General features: G+C 35.1%; 1 long non-coding RNA gene across 3 annotated transcripts in view; it reads left to right on the top strand.

Moving 5' to 3' along the window:
• The window catches only part of LOC119052786 (uncharacterized), a 91,691-nt gene that overhangs the window by 27,636 nt on the left and 41,422 nt on the right, over window positions 1-22,633 (top strand). For all 3 annotated transcript variants that reach the window (XR_005083194.2, XR_008391507.1, XR_008391508.1), the window contains exon 5: window positions 10,047-10,162. This is a non-coding gene — a long non-coding RNA (uncharacterized LOC119052786). The remainder of the gene's footprint in view (window positions 1-10,046; window positions 10,163-22,633) is intronic.

Below are 22,633 nucleotides of genomic sequence, written 5' to 3'. Positions count from 1 at the left end.
TAAGATGTTTTGTTTCTTTTTAAGCTTAGCTTTTTTAAAACCCATTTTAATGTTTTGGATAACATGGGCTAATAGGTCAAGAATTGACTGGGAAGGTGTATTAAAATTACCTACCATGTATAAAAAACAAAAAATTCATAGGGAATTCATTTTACAAATGCCCCAATAAACCATTCTTCTCAGGAAAAAAAAAAAGGAGGAAAATAGCCAGAGGCTAGAGAAGGGAGAGATAGCACATCAGAGTGGAAGCTTAAGTTGCAAGCCTAAGGGCGAGCCAGAACAACTGGGGCAAAAAGGGCTGGGATTTCAGTGTCAGCTCAGAAGTTGAAGGTCAGTTGACTAAGGTGGAAGACCAGAGGGAGACCAACAGGGAAGCTGGGGGTGGGGCCGTACAGAAAGTGGGGGACTGAGTTAGTTCCATCCAACAGTGAGGAAGAATCACCATAAAGCACAGGAGCCTGGCCCACATCCCTTTTATGGGATCTAAAATTTCACAATTTGTGTGGAGGAGGATCTCCAAGGCTCTAATTTAAGGCCACATTTGGAGCCATGAAACCCAGAGGGCCAGACTGTGGCCCATCAAACTCAGGCTAGTGGTTGCCTCTAGAGCAAGGGAGGGGCAAGGGCATTGGTCAAATAGGACTTCAACTTCATGTGTAGTATTTGTTGGAAAGATAAAAGCATATATGAGAAAAAGATAAAAGCATATATGAGTTATCAATTTTCAATTGATAAAAACATGGGTGTTTTTCTGTTATTCTATATATATTGTACTTTTCAGTCATTATATATATGTATATATATTAATTATTTTAAAAGAAGAAAATTAAAAACCACTAAGAGTAGCTTCTCTAGTCTTTCTGTAGCTTAGGTCTCTTTGCTGTATACTTCATTTGGTTGCATCAAGAGTGTTAAAAATAGGGTAAATACCAGTGTGTGGGGGGTTGTCCAGAAAATATCCAGCCATGTAATACAAAAAATAGAGACATTTATTGAAGAAGATGCAAGATACAAGAAACATTGTCTATAGGACAATGACGCTTCAGTCCCCTTCAGTGTAGGCACCTTGGGACCTCACAGTTCTCCCAATCGCCATCAGCTACCCTGTTGTATTTTACTGAATCTTGTCAGCAGTCTGAAATCTCTTTCCTGTCAAAGGTGATTTTAGTTTTGGGAAAAGCCAGAAGTCTCAGGGTGCCAGAAATCTGGGCTGTAATAGGTGGGGCTGAGTCACCTGGGTGATTTGATGTTTCACCAAAGAATTCCACACGAGATGTCATCCATGAGTGGGTGCATTGTCGTGATGAAGCTGCCAATCACCAGATTCCCATAGCTGCAGTCTTTTGAATCACTGAAATAATTTCTGTGAAGGAATGTTCAAGCTTAACATGAATCTGATGCAGATTCATTGCTCTACTCACTCAGTCATTTTGGATGTGATCACCACACAGATTACATGCTCACTCGACAGAGTCTTCCGCTCCCACTGACCAGTACAGTGAAGTCATCGTTGTTCACACATGTGCACATTCCAGTCCAGTCTCCTAGGCTGCCAGGTTATGTCAATGTCTTGCAAACCATTCTCACTGTTGCTATATTAACAGTGGTTGGACTTTTCCAGACAGACCTTATATGTATATATGTATATACACATAGACACATACATATCTATCATTTATAATGCATTATAATCTGTTAAAAAGTAATCTTGGGATAAAAGGTTTTTTTTAAAGTATCACATCAAATTGTTTCCCTAACCTTTGATCAACTGTGAGGGCACCAACTTGGAAGGAATTCAAACCCACTGGACTTCCATGCAATTTACATCATATGGCATTTATCATGAGTGAGAATTGAAGCCAAAAGAGGCACTTAAGTATCCTTGGGTGTTTACATATGATTGTCAAGTAGACCTTATATTTGGGTGTGTGGTTTTCTGTGTGTGTGTTTGTGGGTTGATTCTTTAAGTTAAAAACTTTGAGCTCTCTGTTCAAGAAGTGATCTGAGCTTTTTATTAGGTAAAAAATTGTTCAAGTGTAAATCTTCTTTCTTTATTTGCTGTAAATCTTCCTGAAATTTTCTATTGGATACAACAACCTACTGCTGATAATATTAATATTCTAAATAGAGAGCAATATGTTTCTGGTAGTATAAATTGCCATTATACTAATACTTCTGGATGAAAAAAATCTTCTTGAGTCCCCATTTGGAATAACAGCAGCCTTGTTATTCTCCTTTATATGTTGTGCTTCCAAATGTGAGCTTCCTCTCTTACAAATCCCACCTTAAAAAAATTCTCTGCTTCTCATGAAGTATTTGCCTGTGAGATACAATCTTCACTCAAAATGTCATTTTTAAAAATATGCTTTGAATCATCCTATTACATTCCATGTTCACTTTTTTTTTGTTTTGGCTCACTATATATTTGAGAGCTGCGAAATAGATCTTACTCATATTTTCCAAAACAATTCTTTATTGGAAAAAGACCAGGAATTAGAAACATAAATGTTTGGGCCCCAAATGCTCTTCCAAATTTTAAGACCTTGGTGAAATGAGATATTTAAAATAAACATCTTCTCTTTTATGCATTGAACTAATTTTTTTATTGTAATTACTTGACATCTCATGTATGTACATATGGTCACATTTGATCACTTTTATAAATATAACCTGCTTGGATCTTACATCCAGTTTTGGAACTTTGGACCTGAAATGACAACCTGAACCTGTGCCTAAGAGAGTGATTATCTTATTCCTCTATCACCACTTTTAGAGTATTGTGAATTTTAATGCCTACAGAGCACTTTGAGATATTCTGAATAAAAGAAGTTTATTAATTCCAGATTTTCGAGTAAGATGGGGATCTTTTAAATGGAAAAGGCAATTGGGAAAACCAGGGAATAGAATTTGAAAAAACCATTTAACCAAGGAGGGATGAGGAAGGTAATGAAAAGTAGAAACAGAATATAAACAGAGACTGGATCTGACGTGATCCCTGGCATTGTATGTCCAGGAGTTCTAATGATAGCTGATAATATTTTAAAATTCATATTATTATTTGTCAAAATTATACTTGAAAAGCATGCAAAACACTAGTAATATAGTACTAGTGATGGGCTTGAGGGTACATGCTATTCTAGAAACTTCAAAAGATGACTGGCTTTCACAAGGTGAGTGGGAGGCATGCATGCTGGTCTTCAGGCCATCACAATTAAGAAATATGATTATATCAATGGACAAGGACTTAAATAGAAATGAGTATTTTGAGAAGAATTATGCAATTATATTCATTAATATAATTACATTTCTCACTGAATTAAGGGAGGTTGAAATCTAACATAAAACCTTCAGATCACTAGCTAGAACTCTGCATCTATCTGAAAACCAAATTTTGCTGCTTAGTTTTCACATGGATTCTTTATCCCAGTGTTCCCAAACCTTGCTAATCAGCAGATACAACTTTAGAACTTAGCAAAGGGTCCACACTCATGGCCTCCACCCTAGACTACTAACTCAGAATCCGTAATACCTGGCCAGGTAGCAGTTGCTTAGAGTGATATGCCAAGGTTGTGGATTTGATCCCCAATTGGGGCACATGCAAGAATCAACCAGTGAATGCATAAGTGGAAGAACACATTGATGCTTCTCTGTCTCTCTCTCGCTGTCTCTCCTCAGTAGAAAAATAGTAAAAGAAGAATCTCAAAGATGAACATTGGGAATATGGCTTGCTTTTTTTAAACTCTCCAAGTGTTCAAGAACCCTTGTATAATAGAGATATGGTTCAGATATTCAACAGTTCAACACTTTAAGTAATTTATTAACATTTGGTATGTTACATAACAATATAATCTACCATTCATTTTATGAGTACCAGATATTAATGTGAAGTTTCTCTATCTGCACACTAATACGTCTAGGAGCTATTATTCTAATTTTTCAAATTAGAAGTTAAATAGCAGAGTAGGTCTGTAACTTGTCTGAGGTATTAGCAGTTGTTAAGAGTCCAAGGTGGGATTCCAACACAGTTCTAATTCCAGAGATTATTAGCCTCACAGAATAGCATAAATAAAATGTTATGATCTTTTGTCCAGTGTTCTGGCTGTGTGAATTAGGTTTGGTCCTGGCATATTTCCTAAAAAAGAGTTGTGTATTATTTCCAGCACAACCCGACATTGCACAGCATGCCATTTCAGTATCATCACTGTTCTGTTGTGCTGCTGAGAATTTTGAATTGTGAGATGGTACTGGAGTTTTATGCCCGATTCTCATGATCCTGGTAAATTCTTTGAGATTTGCATTTTGATGGTGACAGGGAGAAGAACAGGGGAAATATTCAAGAGGCTTTCTCTTTTTATGGAAGGGAGAAGAAGCATTGTATGTTTTTAGGAGCCTGGTATTAAATAAAGTGTCCCAACCATAAGCTTCTCTCTTTGCCTACTTCCTACTCCTCTTCCCATGCAGGCTAGGTTTTCGTCTGTTCCCAAAGTGCAGGGGCTACAGAAGATACACCCCTTGGCCAAGGGGAGAAAGCTCCCTGGTGAGAGGGTTGAGATCCTCATCATTTCTAGGTAATACCTTTAGATTTCCAGCAGCTCATCTCATTTTTGGTCCCCATGAGCCATTCTTTAGCAGGTTGTCTGCAAGTTTTAGTGTTATCTGTGTTGTACTCTAAGAAATGGCAAACCAAGAATTTCCTACTGTGGATTCCCTATAGAAAGTCAAAGCTGTGAATAAAAATTCCGTAAGAAGTTATCATGATCAGGCTTCATAGAAGCAATAAAATATACTCACCCTTTAAATATATGTCCTAAAATGATAAAGCAAAAAAGGGCATTAAAAATACAAGAACATCGAAATGAATGAATTATGCTTGTTCATAAAAGAAAGGCATTCTTTTCTATTTGTACTGGGGTTTTGGTTTCTGGGATCATCCTGCATATATGTTCAGAGTTGTATTCTTTATGTTTTTCGCTCTGCTACATGCTACGTACCAAGTACACGTGGACAGCTCTGGGTGTTTACAGTGTGGGGCTACGGAGAGGGGAAGATATGCTAGTGCGTGCTGCCATCAATGGCTTAAGTCCCAGTCAGTTGAGATACCCTTGTTCCTTAACAAATGACTGACCATTTTCTGGTTCAGCCTAGAAAATGCTGTTGATTATCTTGTAGACTGTATTGGAAAACAGAGCTCTGTCACTGAAGCAAAAAACCCTTCTGAGCACAAGGCACAGTGATTCTGGTAGACTTCCATATGTCTTTCCTATGAATGTGTGTGTGTTTATGGAGTAAAGATGGAATTCCTATGTGCGAGAGGGACAAAGATAGCATTTAGAGTGCAGCTTGGCTGTGTGGCATATATAGTAGCGTTTTTCCCTACCTACCTCCAGGCTATCAGTGCAAACTTGTTTTTTGTGGTCAAATGTTTGTATCATATTAAATTTCAGTATTTTAAAAGAATAAAAGACTTTTATCTCCCATTTCTGGCTCACTCTCATGTCCTGATTTAGTATTTGTCAAATTGAGTGAAAAAATCAAAGTTTGGCTCTTGCTACTTTTAAGTGATGTACCAAAATTATAAAAACAGAATGATGGAGAGTTAAATTATAGAAAAAATATACTTAGGAAGTCCTGCTAAAGAATGTTGCTAGTGTAGTAGTTGTATAAAATCAGATCAAACATCTGAAGATAAAAATATTTCTAGCTTCAAAGAGGATTACTACATAATGATAAAAAAGTATAACCCCCCAAAATATATGATCATTTCAAACTTTTATACACCTAACCACATACCCTCAAAAATCCCAAATCAACCCTTGACATATTTCAAAGACAAATTGATAAGTTTATCATCATACTAATGAGTTTTAACATATCTTAGTGACTGATAATTTAAGTATAAAAATTAAGTAACTTGAATGACATAATTAACAAGGATGATCTAATATACAGGGTTTGGCACAAATAATATCCCTATTTTATTACAAAATCTTTTATTACAAAACCATAAGCATGTAATTCTGTAACATAACAATATCACACTCAAACATATCATATGACATTTTAGGTAAAATGTTCAAATTAAAACTATAAATTATTGCATCTGTATTATTACCCTGCCAACTGCACTCAAGAGGCCTTACTTCTGCTGGACCCCGTACATAGAGAAAAGCCAACAGCCAAATAAGAGAACACATTATTCTCAACCACACATTAAACATTTATAGTGTTAGTTACTCATACGTTCATAAGTAGATTGTAATAAATATGAAATACTATAGAGCCTGATTACCAATAATTTAATTAGTAGTCAGTAAGACAGCTTAAATAAAACTATCATTTAGAAATTAAGATTTGAAAATTCATAGTTTGTGAATTAAGGAATAAATCATAATGGAATCTAATAAACATTTAAAACTACACTGTTACAGACACTCACTATTGAAATTTGACAGAAATCTAAAGCATTAAATGCTTGCGTTTGAAAAATAGAAAGGCTGAATATTAAAGAGGTAAATATTCAAATTAGGAAATTTTTTAAAAGAATAATGGAAATTACCCTGGGGAAGTTGAAAGAATTAATTAAGATTAGAAGGAGACGAATTCAGTCTGTAACAAAGAAGGGGAAAACAAAACCAGGATTCTTATAGGAAATACTGACAAAATGGACAAAGCTATCATAAATGTGAGGAAGGAAATAAAAGGCAAAAATAAACAATACTGAAATGAAAACAACATAACTATAGAAACAGCAAAGATTTACCCTCATGATATAATAGTAAAAACAGCTTTATGGCCATGTATTTTAAAAACTGGGGGAAAAGATCCTTAGAAAGATAACAGGTTACAACAATGACTCAAGAAGAAACAAGACATGAGTAGAAGTTTAAATATTATGGAAACAGAAATCAGTTATATGACAGACTCTGGCTGGATGCTGACCAGGGCTGCATCCTTCTCCTAGAAATACACCTTCCAGTTAGGTTGAAGCCATAAGTCTCATGCTTGATAGTGGAATGAGAACCAAAAATGAGTGTACCACTTATAGGACTGTCCCACAAAATCTTTCTTAGGATTCTATCCACCAACTCATTTGTTTTTATAAAGCTTTATAAAGACAGACCTAAATTCTTTCACTTGCAGCTGAAGGTAAAGAAATTTTAGATGGAGCCATGCAATAGGAAATGCTGGTGGAGCACCACACAGGAGAGCCACTAGAACAATATCCAACTACTACATGAATGGTGAATGAGAAAACAAAAAAAACCCCTTCTGTGTGAAAGCAATGGAAATTCAGGGATTATTTGTAATAGCTGTTGTTATAATCCTCCCCACCAGAAAACACACACATCCATATAGTTACATAAACACCCTCTACCAAATATTCAGGGGACACAGAGCTCCAGTCTTACATAAATTACTCCAGAGCCCCAGGCAATTTACTTTGTTCTAAATCCCCTTCATAGATGACAGTTCACAGATGGTATCTCTAGACTCTTCCTTTTAAATATTATGTATATATAAAGTCTTCAGGCAAAACTTAAGTATATGGATTTTAGTCTTCTACATGTATTTGGAACAAACCAACAGATTCATGAGAGTGAATAACATTAGCATGCACGTGAAACTAAAGCAGAAAAGATGTTATTTATTGTGCGATAGGAACTGTGTCTGACTATCAAAGCCCTAATCCATCCTAACTCCTTTGAAAATAAGAATGAAAATTTTGTATGTCAAGTCAATAGCATAATGGCTTGTTTCTGTTATAAATCTTTGTTATTAAATACATTTTAAATATTATCTCCTGAGGTAATGCTTAAAATAATGCATTTCCCATTAAACTTTGCTCCCTCTTGATTCTTACTTAAATAATCATATGACATTGATTCTTTATAAGTCTTCAAATGCTCTTTGGCTAAAAGTAATAAAATATTAAACTGATATTTATAAATGTATTTATATTTTCCCCTTGTGAGTAGGGATAGAGAGGTAACACAAAGCTACCCTGTACACCTTTGCTCATAGAGACTAAAATCTTACGGGGCAATGCCAATGCCACCAATGTATTTGAAACCCTGAAGGGCATTCGTTTGTTTTTTATTCAAAAATTAAATTTCTTGAAGTATTTTTTACTTTGTTCTCACACTTTCATTGTAGATAATTCTACACACAGATTCACACACACTGTTCTCACTCATTTGCTGAAGAATTGCACTCTGGCTACAAAGAGCACATCCTAAGTACTCACTAAGTTATAAGGAGAAAGTGGATTCACTTTAAATTATTATTCAATAAAATTACTATTTCCCATTTGAGACAGAGAATTTGTGGCTCTTTTGAAAGACCAGCCTGTAGCCTCATTTCTGTCTGGGGAATAGTGCAGCCCTTTTCAGAATGACCTGTAGAGTTTTGTTTATTTGGTTTTTAATTCCGGGGTTGATCTTGCAGTCTTTACACACACCATTTATTGGTGAACGTTGGCAGCTCGTCTCCATAGTCTTCAGGGGGAGAGGGTGTGTGGTGGTTCTGCTTTTGAAAAAGTTCTTTACAAATTCACAGCGTCCAATTTGGATTTTAAAGAATTTTCCCTAAAACTGTGCCATTTGGTGAATTTTTGCACATTGCAGTGTCCATCATTAACCCACTGATGAGAAAGGATAGTGCTACTTTTCTATGTGACACAGTCATTTCTTGCTTCTAGTTGGAAATTGACCAGGATCTACCATATACACTACCGACGTTTTCATTATATCTCTTTATCTCATTAGGTTTAAGAATTCAGTTCTAGTCCCTGGTTGGGTAGCTCAGTTGGTTAGGGTGTCATCTCAATATACTAAGGTTGTAGGTAGAATGTTTCATCAGGGAATGTACAAGAAACAACCAGTGAATGCATAAGTAAGTGGAATAATCAGTGTCTCTCTCTCTCACTCTTCCCCTCTCTCTCTAAAAAAAAAAATTCAGATCTATTAAGTTCTAAATGATACTGATGCTGTTGATCTGGGAACCACTATCTGGCCCATTGTTCTTTTTCAGTGAAAACTTTATTGTATTAGAGAAATAAGCAGTGAAGAATAGGAACTTGGGCATCAAAGAGGTCTGTGCTTAGATTTGATCTCATCCATTTCCGACATTTTAAATTATTTTAAATTTTGGGTAATCTATTGTGTAAAAACTAATATATCACTTTTTCAATTAGTATATTATTTTTCACCATTACTATACCAGTGGAGATAATCATATTTTTATGTTTGTTTTTTTCTGTTATTTGTATAAACCGACTGTCAGTCTCATTGCTATTTGTCTTTTCTCAGTGATTGCCAGGAATTTTATACATTATAGGTGCTAATTCTTCATTTTTTATTTTATAGAATAATTTTTTATTATAATCTACTACTTGTGTTTCAATTATATATAAGTTGTCTTTTGACATTTTAATATAATCAAGGTTATACATATTTTACACTACCATTTTGGGGTTTTTTTGTCCTATTTAACAAGGTCTTTCCTAGCCTGACGTCATGAACTGATAGTACTAGATTAATGCTTTTAAAAGTTTTAAAAGTTTTTGTTCTGTTTTTTGTACTTTCTGAAATTAATTTTGTGTGATATAATTAGGTATCTAGTTTTAATTTTACCTTTAGTAACAGTCCATATTTCACTATTTCCTTGAAATGCTACCCCTTTCATATGTCAATACTACTTATACATATGTATGAGTTTATTCTGTTTGGCCATTTTATCTAATATTGCACCACTACCACACTATTGCTTATATGTTTTGATACCTGGTAGAACAAATCCCTTGATTTACTTGTTTCAAACAATTTGTGTTTTCTTGAAGTTTACTCATTGTGTGGTTTTTAAAAATTCAATTATTAATTTATTTCTTTTCAGATACATGTCTCACTAATAGAATAATGGTGTCCTTACAATTTAGTATCTTATTTTGTAATCAGCTAACATTTTAAGGTTTTCCCATGTTGTGACATAGTCTCTGACATTCTTTTTTTTGTAGTATCATTTTAATGGTTACGTATTATTCTACTCAGGTGTTATAGCATAATTCACTTAAATAACCTCCTGTGATGGACATTTGGAGTATCTCTGATGTTTAAGTTTGATAAGCAGCAGTCCTCGTAGGAGCATCTGTGTGCTTCTAGTATGGGTATGTATGTATCTATTTATTTATTATATTATTTACTGTATTTTTTCCCCCTACACCTTCCACTTCCACTCACCCCCCTCATTGTGTGACATTTAGAACTGACTCATGGAGAGCCATGAAAAATCTTGTTGGGTTTTTTTATTTGGTATTGTATTGAATAAATATTTTAGTTCAGAGAAAACAATCGATTTATTTATTTAATTTATATAATTTTCTCCCATCACTATTTATCCCTCATACCCTCTTTCACTTCCACCCTTCGCCCCTTCCCCCCATTGGTGGTTCTTCTCGTTCAGGCACATGGTAACCTCTATGCTTACTCAGGTCTTTTTTCATGCTCATCAGGAAGGCTATTTAATTGACTTCACGAAACTTTTTAACAGTCTTTTTTGTTGATATTTTAAATTTTATTTCTAGATATTTATTTAAGATTTAATTGGAAAAGCCCTTTCTTTAACATTGGTCCACTCTACTGATCTCATCCTGCTACCCTAATTCCCTAAACTGTCCATTGTTTTTTCAATGACCAGTTTGGAGATTCTAATTTCCCCCATTTCCACACCATTTACCTGATTTCCATGCAGTTTGGCTTCTTTCACCATCACTGTAAAAATCCACCCTTTCAAATGTTACCAATTACCCCCGAATTGCCAAATCCAATCATTTTTTTATAGTTTTTATCATCCTCAGTTTCTCTCCATTGACCACCATGTCAACATCCCTCCACTGGTGTCCATGGCATGTCAGTCTCCTGACTGTCCTTTTAATTACACACCCTTTGGCTCTTTATTCTTCCTTTTTGTAATTTTTTCTTATTATGCCCTTCTCTTCCTATGTGCTTTCTGCCTGCGTGCTCCAGAATGGCAGGGTTTCTGTGTACTTTCACCAGTGATGTAAGGACTTGGCATCTGGTACGTGATGAATAAAGGCTTCTTGAACAAATGAGTGACTCTCATCATAGTTTCCAAATTGTCATTAACACCAGTGTCAGATAATTAATGTCAGACAAATTTGAACTCTATTTACCATTTTCGTGCCACATATGGTCTCCTTTTAGTTCTCTCCTATAATCTGATCAAACTGGGGTATTCACTATTTCCTCATCTTGTCTTTGTTTCCTCTGTCTTGGATCTCTTCCATTTTTATTCATGGAAATGCTCTCTATTGCTTTGGCCCATATCCTTTCCTTGGTTCTCATTCCCTCCCGATTTGAAATAATTTCTTCCACTTTTAAATCTTCATGGATACTATTTGATTTCTGCCACTCTTCTTGCATTTGTATATATTAATAATAAAATATGTCTTTTAAACTAGCACCCATTAAGAGGAATGATAATTTCCAATTTTGGTGAGGGTGTGGGAAAAGGAAGTCTCAGACATTGTCGGTAGGAATTTTCAAAGGATAATTTGGCCAAATGTATTGGATGGGACTGTAAAAATACAAATATGTATTGGGTATAAAATAGAAAGTAACAACTAAACAAGCAGAAAAACTCACAGACAGCTGTGTGGTGGTTACCAGAGGGAAAGAGGAATGGAGAACAGTAGAAGAGGGCAAAGGGGGGATAAATGGTGACATGATGGTGACGTAAGTGATGGCGAGTGTACAGAATTACATACTTGAAAGGTATTATAATAATCTTATTAACCAATTTTACCCCAATAAGTTTAATAAAATTAAAAAAGAAGAAAAAATGTAAAGAGTATGGCATAATAGTTACCATTGCTCTGAATTTTTCCTAGGGAAATAGAAATAATATGTATAGTACTATTCATTATAGTATTGTGTTATAAAAGTAAAAACATTGTGAAACCTGAAGTATTCAATAATATAGTTTTCAGTAAATTTAGGAATGTCTGTATAATGGAAGGCAATAAACACAAAATAATCTTGTAAAAGAATGTTGATTAACAAAAGAAAATACTCAAAATATGAAAAAGCAGGTCACAAAACAATTTTTCTATTATTTCAGAGGAAAATAAATATGCTTAGAAAATAATAGAAAGATTTATACCAAAATGTTAACAAGGATGGTGTGGGATTGTAGTACGTATAATTACTTTTAAATTTCCAAGGTATTTTGCACATGCATTCTATTTATAATTTTTTTAAGTGATAGAAAAGTTGATGCTAACATTTAAAATGGACTGTGTGGTATGCTGCCCAGATTTTTCCTCCTTTCTTCCCACTACCTCATCTATTAGGACCTAAGCTTTCATTCCCCTGCTGCTGGAGGTACTGGAGGCTGGCCACTTCCAGCTGTAGTCTGCATCCAATGACTGTAGTTTTAAGGCTCAGAAGGCCTCCGTTTCCTGCCCCAATATGAAGGAATACTACAGAACCATCTAGCTCCAGAGCTCCCTGTGCAATTAGCCAACATCTCTGTCGAAAACTGCTTGCTAGCTCACCTTCTCCCTGTGTTCAGTCCTGCTTCCTCCACGCCCCCACAGCTGTCAGTTCTGAGAGCACACCATAATAAATTTCCTGGGTGGAATTTTCCATTTCAGAGTCTCTTTCAGGGAAATTGAGCTAGGACATCTACTGTTTGTGGGCACTGTACATCTACCCCCCCCAAAAAAAAACACCTTGCAATGAGATTTTTAGGCAATTACTGACATCTTTATTTTGAGGAAGAGAAATTTTAAAAAAAATTTTACATATTTTGTGTAGAGTTGCACTATTACTGATTATTAGCTGAGTACAAAAGCAGGTGTGTTTGGGTATAAAGAACATCCTTTTTTTGTATTTAGTCAAATAACTCCTCTCAGCCCAGTGTTTTATTAGTTTTGCACTTTTCTTGTTCTCTCTGGTAGATGGTAAATTCTTTGGCTGCAGGAATTTTGTCTTATTACCTTTTAATTCCTTGTTGGGCATTTCATGGTGTCTTACACATAATGGGTGCTCCATGTTTATGAAATTGACTTGAACTAGTTAAGGTTTACAAAGCATTTCTACTTCAGTTCCATTAGAAATGAAGTCCCTAAGGGGAAAAGAAAATCGTAATGGTAAGATGTAGTAATTATAATTCAATTAATGTTTCATGAAATAATTTCCCATAAAAAGATGGTGGTACTTCTCCATCCTCCATATTAGATCAATGCTATTTTCAGAACTTTGTCCTTAATCACTAAATAAGCAAATCAGTGAGGTATAATAAACTTATATTAAACTTTGATGGCAGGTATCATGGTTTTTACTTTATATCACTATTGAGCTATCTATGAAATCTATGAAATTTAAGTTATTTGAGGAAAGAATCTACTAAGAGTAGAAAAATGTAACAAGAAGACTGGTTCATTTCTAATACAAAATCGAAAGTATATGTTAACAGAACGGAAAGTTTTTTTGGCAGCAGACAGAAATTCCTGAATGAAGTTCCCAGCACCTATTAGACTTTGCAATTACAAGTTGAATTTTTCTTTAAAAGATATGCCAGGCTTAATATTTAAAAATACAAATAAAATGAATATATCAATGATGGGTTATGTTGTTAGGAATAAATAGATACACCATTAGGTTTAGGGATAGGGACATTGGAACACAAACTACAAAAGTGAAGCAAGCTGTCCTGTTGAATAACTTTTATTGTTCTTTTACTGCTGGAGAATCAGTGTGAGAGGATGTTACTAACACCAAGTAAAGGTCAATTAAGTTAAAACTTGTTAATGCTGTAAAGGCTCTGGCAAAGGGCATAGTGAATCTAAGAAGTGCATTATTGGTAAATGACCCAAATATGTATATTTGGGTCATATACACATGCATGCGCACTCATGCACACACATGTGTATATAATCAATACAAAAGCTACAATGTTATCCTAGTATGTAGGTTGATTTCGGTGCTACTACCCTCATAAATGGTTCAAATACCATGAGTCCTAGAATGCCAGAGTTTGGAATTTGTCACTTTAATTGATTACTTTGTTTTCTATTAAAATACACATCTCCTCGGGAAGGTAATACTTATTTATTTTTTAATGTAAATTTGCCTTTTATTGAAGTGCAGAAATAGATACCTGAAGCATGAAATACAGTTTAAAATTGAGTAAACTAGACCATAATTATAGTTACATGGTTATGACCAATGTTGAACATAGGTATTTCTGTTAATGTGATACTAAGGTGTTATTATAAATTCCATATACAGTTGACCCTTCACCAGTCCTGGGGTTAGGAACACTGACGCACACACAACCAAAAATTCACATACAAGTTTTGACTCCCTAGAAACTTAAATTGTCCCTTAGCATCCATAAGGAATTGGATGTAGGACTCCCATGGATATCATAGTCCTCTATTTAAAATGTTACAGACCAATGCACACAGTCAGCTGTCGGCATTTACAAACTCCTAACTACAGACTGTAAACAGTACAGGCATATGAAGTATGTCTGGAAAAAGTCCTACCATTGTTAGTATAATGGGAACAATTTGCACAACATCAATGTAACCTGGTAGCCAATGAGAGTAGACTGGACTGCACATACATGAACAATGACAACCCTACTGTGTGAGTCAGTGGGGCGGTAGACACTGTTGAGTGAGCATGTGTACTGTGTGCTCACATGCAAAATGAGCAAATAGAGCAATGAATCTGCATCAAATTTTGCATTAAGCTTGAATATTCCTCCACAGAAACTATTCAGATGATTCAGAAGGCACTGCTATGGGCAACTGGTGATTGGCAACTTCATCATGACAATGCACCCGCTCATGCATCATGTCTCGTGCAGAGTTTATTTAGCAAAACATCAAATCACCCAGGTGACTCAGCCCCACTACAGCCCAGATTTGGTGCCCTGTGACTTCTGGCTTTTTCCAAAGCTAAAATCGCCTTTGACAGGGAAGAGATTTCAGACCATCCATGACATTCAGAAAAATACAACAGGGCAACTGTTGCCCATTGAGAGAACTATGTGATGTACCGAGGTGCCTGCTTTGGAGGGGGCTGAGGCACCATTGTCCTATGTTCAGTGTTTCTTGTATCTTGTATCTCCTTCAATAAATGTCTCTATTTTTCATATTACATGGCTGGATACCTTCTCAACAGACCTTGTATATTGACAAAAAATCTTCATATAAGTAGACCTGTGTGCGGTGAAAACTCAGGTTGTTTAAGGGTCAAATGTACTTTTAAAGGGCTATTACTGAGTTTTCCCCATTCTGTTCCCAGACTCACTCTGCTTACAGGCTTTCTTTTCAGTTCAAAAATGAGAATTGATGTCTTCTTGAAAAAACTTAGAAATTTCTATTTTATTATATCTGTTAAAAGTTCTCAAATTAGTGAACTTTAGACTAATAAGCATCTTCTTTTAAAATTTCAAATACTATCAGTCAAGTATTAGATATTTTAATAAATCATTTTAATTTCATATGCATTATTTTAAGCAGGTTTATTTAAAATTCCTACCTGTGATCATTCATTGAGAGAATAAGATATTTAATTTGAGAGAAAAAGAACATGGAGGATGGGACCGTAAAAAAGAGTGTTGGTGTGAAGGTCTTAGGGCCACCTGAAGAACTGGGATTGGGGTACAGAAAAAGCCATGAGGTAGTGTCAGACCAGTTTCTTGTTTCACAATGTTGTCTTAGGTGGGTTTGATTAAGATGAAAGTTCAACTTTTATCTCTTCTTGCTGTTTGCTTTCTACTTTATCTCCACCCATTTCTTCCTAACCCAGGACAAGAATCCTTCTCACAAGAGGACACTTGAACTAAGCCCACTTTTACAAGAATGACATGCATGATACATTACAGGTTCATTGATTTTTGCAGGCTGCCAGGATTTTATGGTACCTACTTTTGCATAAACAGATGCCTTTACAAATCTCAACAACATATAGGAAGCATTTACAACTCATTGATTTTGAAATCAGGAACAGTTACAGAACAGAGACCATTTTAACTGCACCTATTGAAGAAGTCAGCTGCCCATCAGATGATTTAAATTGCTGTCTACTGAGCAAGCAGAAAAGAATGATGAGCTCATTCATTTTATAGTCAGAACATCCCCATGTGGTAGGGTGGACCAACTAACAAGGGAAATGTGGGCTGGTAAATATTCAGTAATTATTTAGTGTATAAAAAGTTTAGCGATGGAGGTATTTTCTCAATTTAAAATTATGTCTTTTATTGGAGTCTCAATGATGTGTATGCATTTTGGGACAAAAAGCGCACAATGTACATATAGAAAATAGAATGAGACAATAAAAATATTGCTCAACACACCCAGAAAAGCTATTTGGCAGCATTCTGTGAATTTTAAATATGTGTTATGTTCATTGAACCTTTGGGTGAACTTGTTGATTTCACCCTCATCTCCCCCCAGAGAACTCTCTGCTTCCTCCCTCTTTGTGGAAAGTTATTTTCCCCACCATAATTCTGCACTTGGTTTCCTCATCCCTGCAGCTTTCTAGGGAGGCCGATGTATTAGAATGATGGTTTTTTCCTGCTCAAGTCATTAACTTTGTGTGAACGACACCAGATAAATTCAGAGGGCATCTTCCTTTCCTGGCATGAACTCTGTCCAGGTTATGTTTTCAGGCAAAGTTTATGGTTGGTACAAAGAGGTTCAGAATCTGAACCATGACATTGTGGAGCATATGGAAACTGACACTTCTGAAGAGAACTTTCCACTTCGGCTTTTGGCAAGGAAAATAAGACAGAGAAGAGAATTAGATCATGACACATGTTACTTGGCAAAAAGGAAGCTAAAGAAAGTGGGATGAAGAAAAGCCTAGAAGACAAACGCTGGCCCCACTTCTGTACCCAGAATTTTCCTCTTCCTTTGAGCTGGCTTTTAAGCTATTTTAAAATTATTTTTACTGTCTTTATGTTTTTAAGACTTCATATTTAATAAAACACATGTCGAAGGCCTCCTATTTATTTTTCTAGGGAGTTCTTCCTCCAATTTCAGATCTCTGATAGTCTGTGGTTATTCAGCCCTCTTTGGCGTTTAAAAAATTGACTAACTTCCTGAAGGCAATGTATTATCATATTTCTAATTTTTAATTTCTGCATTATTCAGAAGAGGGAATATTTTGTTTTCTTTTCGAGTGATTTTCAAAGTATATCTAACAGATACCTTAAAAACAGAGAAATCAATATTGTAACATATTGGCTGAGTAAATTTGGCAACAAGAAGGAAAAGGTAAAAACCTGGCATACTGAACAGTAATATTCTAATTATTTCTAAATGAAATTATATTTTTAAGAGGGTGATATTATATTCTAACTCTAGGACCAAGAACACAAAGAGAATTAGTGTGTGCTAATATTTTGGAGGATATTAGAAATAGAAATTTGAGTAAGATTTCTTCTCTCTACTATAGAATAAAATAGTTTTATATATGCATTAAAAACTTCCCATTGGAATCATATTTTATACAATATATGTGAGAGTGTCAAAGATTAGTCTATTAATAGTTAAGAGAACTTCTAGAACTATAGGACAAAATACTATTATCAGTAACAATACAGAATTATCTAAAGTCAGGAAAATTATCTTTAAATGTCACAAATAGCCAGTATTCAGAAACATCTATGTAAAATAAATGAGAAAAAGAACTTCATGTTGGGAAGAAATTTGGCAATTTAAACTATAAAATAAGGAAGATTATTTTTTATGGTCATAGGTTAAAATTATTTTTTGATAAAATATGATACAGGTATGTACTTTCATCTAATGAAATCTTAAGCTGTTGCCTGAAAAACATCCTTTAGCTATTAGATTCTCTTTTTACTATGACTGGTCTTACTTTGGTCACTTTTTGTCTTTTAATCACAATTATATATTTTTAAAGATTCATGTCATTAGAGTATTAACTCATTATGATATAAAGCTTTGGACAAGTATCTTTTTATAGAAGAGAAATTTTAATATAGACAATTACAAAACACTTGAAAGCCACAAGTTGAAGATGCTGGAGCATTAATCAGAGAAATAAATATTTTTTCATAATGTATGAAGATATTATACATTTTAGAGCCTATTTGTTATATAAGCCTAGCCTATACTTATTAACAGAACTATGTCAAGATGCGTACTAAAATGCAACAGATACTCAATTTAAAATGATGCACAACCCTCCCTTGAAAATGTTCTCTTACAAATACAATTAGGTTAACTTTGACATTACTTATTTCAGTGTATTTTTGTCTTACTATTAGAACCAGGCATCAGCAGTCTTCCCTGATAATTTGTAGGATTTCCTTCTAAAATAGATAAGTGACCAAAATAAGATTGTCTCCACTATATTGATGCCATGAAACAATAACTAGATTAAGAATTTCACAATAAGAAGGGTACTTTTTATTGGACACAGTTTATATAACAGTCTCTTATGCTTTATTTGTTCTATATAAAACCCATAGGTGAAGACAATGGGGACATGGAGGCCCCAGTTGTCCAGCTTTCTCAAGGCTGCTGTGAAAATGTAACTGAATCCAGTTGGAACTTGGATGGTTTGGAGCCATGCCAGGGGACTCTGGGTCACAGTAGACCAAAGAAACCGAAGTATCTTTTTAACTACTGTATCTGTACTTGGTTTGGGTAAGGAAATTCAGGAAAAGAACTTATTAACAAAAACCACATGGAACATGTCAAGTAGCACTATATTCATTATTTTATTTTCCTACATGAAACTGTAGAATTTTAAATGTAAAGAACCTCAGGGGTTATTTATTTCAACATATCTCTTAGAGCAAGAACTCACACCCCACATCTGATAGCGTGTCATTTTTCTGGTTGTCATCCTGCACTGAGTATTTGTGGAGACAGAGTTCATGCATCCTAAAAAAGATAGCTCATTTTACTCTTCGATAATTCTAATTGTTAGACATCTTACCTTCCTTTAATTGAAATTTACCTCCCTGAAACTTCACATGCTCTGAAGCAATCAGACTTTTTTTACTGTAGCTTCGACTCTGATGTGCTTCACACCCTCTCTGACCATGTTTGTTTGTCCCTTTTCAATGTGAAAATCAATCACCTTTGTGAAAGAAGAAAGAAACAAAAGCAAAGTTGAGTGGCTTTAGTTTCTCTTGGTCCTTGAATAGCATCTTCAAGGTCCTTGAATAGCATGTTCTTTCCTTATTTTCTTTATTTTTACATAGCTTTTTTAAAACAAGTTTTTCTTTCTTCTTTTTATTTTTTTTATTGTTGTTCACGTACAGTTGTCTCCATTTTTACCCCCCACGGCCCCCTGCCCCACGCATCCCCGACAAGTTTTGTGTTTATATGGTGTTCTTAAATAGAGTCTCCTAGTGCTTATGCAAGGCATGCCAGAGTTATTATTTTATTAGCTTATGAGAATAAAATGAGTCCTCTCTTACCCTTTTCAAATGATATGATTATTCTTTCAATTGGCCCAATAAATAATGCATAATTGTTTTTTAAAGGTCAATAAACTTCAACATGATCTATACCACATTTTATCAGTATCAAATTACTACCTCAGAATGAGTACTACAGATGGATTTGTGGGCCTGTGTTTTTTCCTTGGGGCGGTATAATCAGCCCTTGCTGAATGAGGCTCAGGAAATCTGAATACTGATCCTGGCCCTGGTGCTATCTAAGAACTCAGCAACCTTGGCATTCATATTTGTCTCTTGAAGTTACTGATCATTAGGCATTTAGTGTATGTATTCTATGACTTGTTATTGTTGCTTTAAAGTTTTCTCCCACTGTTAGCTTATGGAACTGTCTTATCATGGCAACTATAGCTTTGAATTGTCCTGATCAAATAGCTAGTGATCTAATGATGCTAATTCCCAAATTTCTTCTTAACCATGTTATCTGTTTTCTGTTTTATCTAATATAGGGAAAATAATCATGAAAATAGCATTTGTGTTACAGTTTGCTATTTAAAATGGACTTTCACATACCTTTGATCCTCCCCCAAACCCTGTATATCATCAGGCCTCTTATTGCTGAGCTTCATTCTTAGCAAAAGAGACTGAAGCTTAGAAAGATAAAATAAAGGAAGAACTACCCATATACCTTGTTGAAGTATTTGATATTTCATAATAGTAGCTATGACACTCTGTTCCAAGGACTGTTATAAGTGCTTTAAATATATGAACTCATTTAACCCTCATAACAGTCTATGATGAAAGTACCATTATTATCATCTTGATTTGAAAGGTAAGAAACTTGGGCATGAAGTCACACTGCAGTTAAGTGGTAAAACTGAGTTTTGAACCCAGGTGCTCTGTCTGCAGAGTTCGCAGCCTTATTTCCCTCATTTTCACCCTGGGAAACATTTATGAGAACATGATATGTGCAAAATGCTGTAACACATACACTAAGAGCTATACCAGCAAACAAATTATCCCAAGAGATAGGCATGACCATAACAACCATGTATTTTTTTTTTAATTAAAAGTATTTTCCTTTGTATGTAATGGGAGAAAATAATTTGATGGTAAATCTTGGAAACAATTTGAAAGAGATAAAACCCGAATTGCTCTTTGCAGTCTGAGAAAGACTAGGACAGAGTGTTCAGGTAGCACAGCGTAAGCAGCAGCCTGCAGAATGAGCCTGTCGAGGGCAGGAGGTGAGATTTCCCATGTGGCTGAAGTTGAGGGTGTAGGAAGACAGCAGGATTTAGAAAGAGATAAATTTAGTTACATAGGCTGTAGCCAGATGTAGAGAGAGAGCCTTGAATGCTAAACTGAGAAGATTCGGGTTCATTCTGTCTGCAGCCTGGACCTAGTAGAGATTTTTAAGGACATGGGTTACATAATCAGATAAATTTTAGAACGGTATCTCTAGCAGCAAAGTATAGGAATAGTTGGAGAGAAGGACACAGCTGGGGAAAGAAAACCAGTTAGGATACAAGTGAGCAGCCTTTTACCAAAGAGAAAATATCTCAGAAAGAGGGTCAACAAGCTTTGACAGATGATTTACTGTGGGGACAAACGGGAAGGGGAAACAGGAGACAGCCTCACGTTTTGTAGTCTGAACAGTGGAGGGGGCGCCCCTTGTAGAGTGGACACGGGGGAAGAGGACGTTTGAAAGAAAAGATTTGCACAGTGGGGCGGTTTTTGTAAAAAGGTGCAGCCTGTGATACTTGTTCCTACTTTTTAATTGTAATAATCATCTCCACACAGTTTGGTTCTCTGCTTTTATATACATTATGATATATATTAAATATATATAATGAGAAATACATAATATATATTAGTATTGTTCTTGTTTATATTATATAATCTCCCACAGTGTATGTGTGTATTAGAGCTTTGACAGCCCAGTTAACCTGTAAAACTTCTCACCAGTGAATTGGGAAACTCTATGTTGGTACAGGTCATCTCTTGCTAGTTTTATTGCTCATGCTATTATTTCTAAAATATAACTAAATATTTCTGTTGAGTATTTATATAAATTTGAAATGATTGGTAAGTAGGATCAATAGTTGAGTGACTTTAAAGTGTGGTAAAGTTCTAATGGGAAGAAGGCTTTTTAGATTAAAAATTCATGGTATTTTTCTCTCACATTTTTCTTACGGGAGATCTTGTAGCAGTTTTTTATGTCACACTTTATACACATTATGTCAAAAAGCTTTGCAGCCTCAGACCTTAGTACTTTCTGATGAATAGCCTTTTGATTATGCTAGCAACATTCTACTCAAGTGTTTCAGTGGGTCGTATTTCTACATGCATGTCTGTATGTTTTCGTACTTATTCACATTTAAACCATTGTTAATCTTGGAGCTTTTCAAGGTCTGGCCCAGTCTTTTTGACATCTTTTGAAAAGGTGGCACACCCATCATAGGGTGTATTTTTCACTGTTTAAAATTACAATATAATTTTTGGAGATATTTTGTAAGAGTTTATTTTATTTCTTTTTATCATGACTTTAAGTTTTTCCATGTTTATAATGTTTATGTATGCAGTTTATAATAATTATAATGTCTTTGTAATGTGGATAATATATTTTTGCCAGTAAATGTTCAATAAGTTATTCAGTAAAAGAAGTTTAATAATTTTAATGTTTTTTTAAGATGTTATCTAATTTTGTGTATCCAACCTGTCAGAATTAAGTCCAAGACAAAGGGACACAGTCCAGGAAATTAGTCAGATGATCCTGGCAATTGTTTCTAAAATAATGTGCTGCTTTTTCTTACTGGGTTTTTCTCGAACCTAGCCCTTTTCTAAACCCGAAAATGATACATCCTGCCCCATTGACTTCGGGCTTGGCAACATACCTTGTTCAGGCCAGTGAAATGCATGTGTAAGTAACATGTTACACTTTCCAAGCAGAATCCTTAAGAATCACTGCTGGATTCTGTCAACAATTGTGTCATCTTCCCTTTAGAATGGCACATCGTAGAGAGGGGATGCGCCCTCAGTTTGGGTCTCAAAGAAAATATGCTTGGAGCAGAACCTGGGTCAATCTGTAATCATATAACTGAGTGCTGTATAAATCTGTGTTTTTGTGTGTTACTGAGATTAGAAATTGTTTGGTACCTGC

Source organism: Artibeus jamaicensis, unplaced genomic scaffold (genome assembly GCF_021234435.1).
Source record: "Artibeus jamaicensis isolate MK-2021 breed Jamaican fruit bat unplaced genomic scaffold, CSHL_Jam_final contig_387, whole genome shotgun sequence".
In the NCBI taxonomy this organism is placed as follows: Eukaryota; Metazoa; Chordata; class Mammalia; order Chiroptera; family Phyllostomidae; genus Artibeus; species Artibeus jamaicensis.
This window is presented reverse-complemented; position numbering and strand designations above follow the sequence as displayed.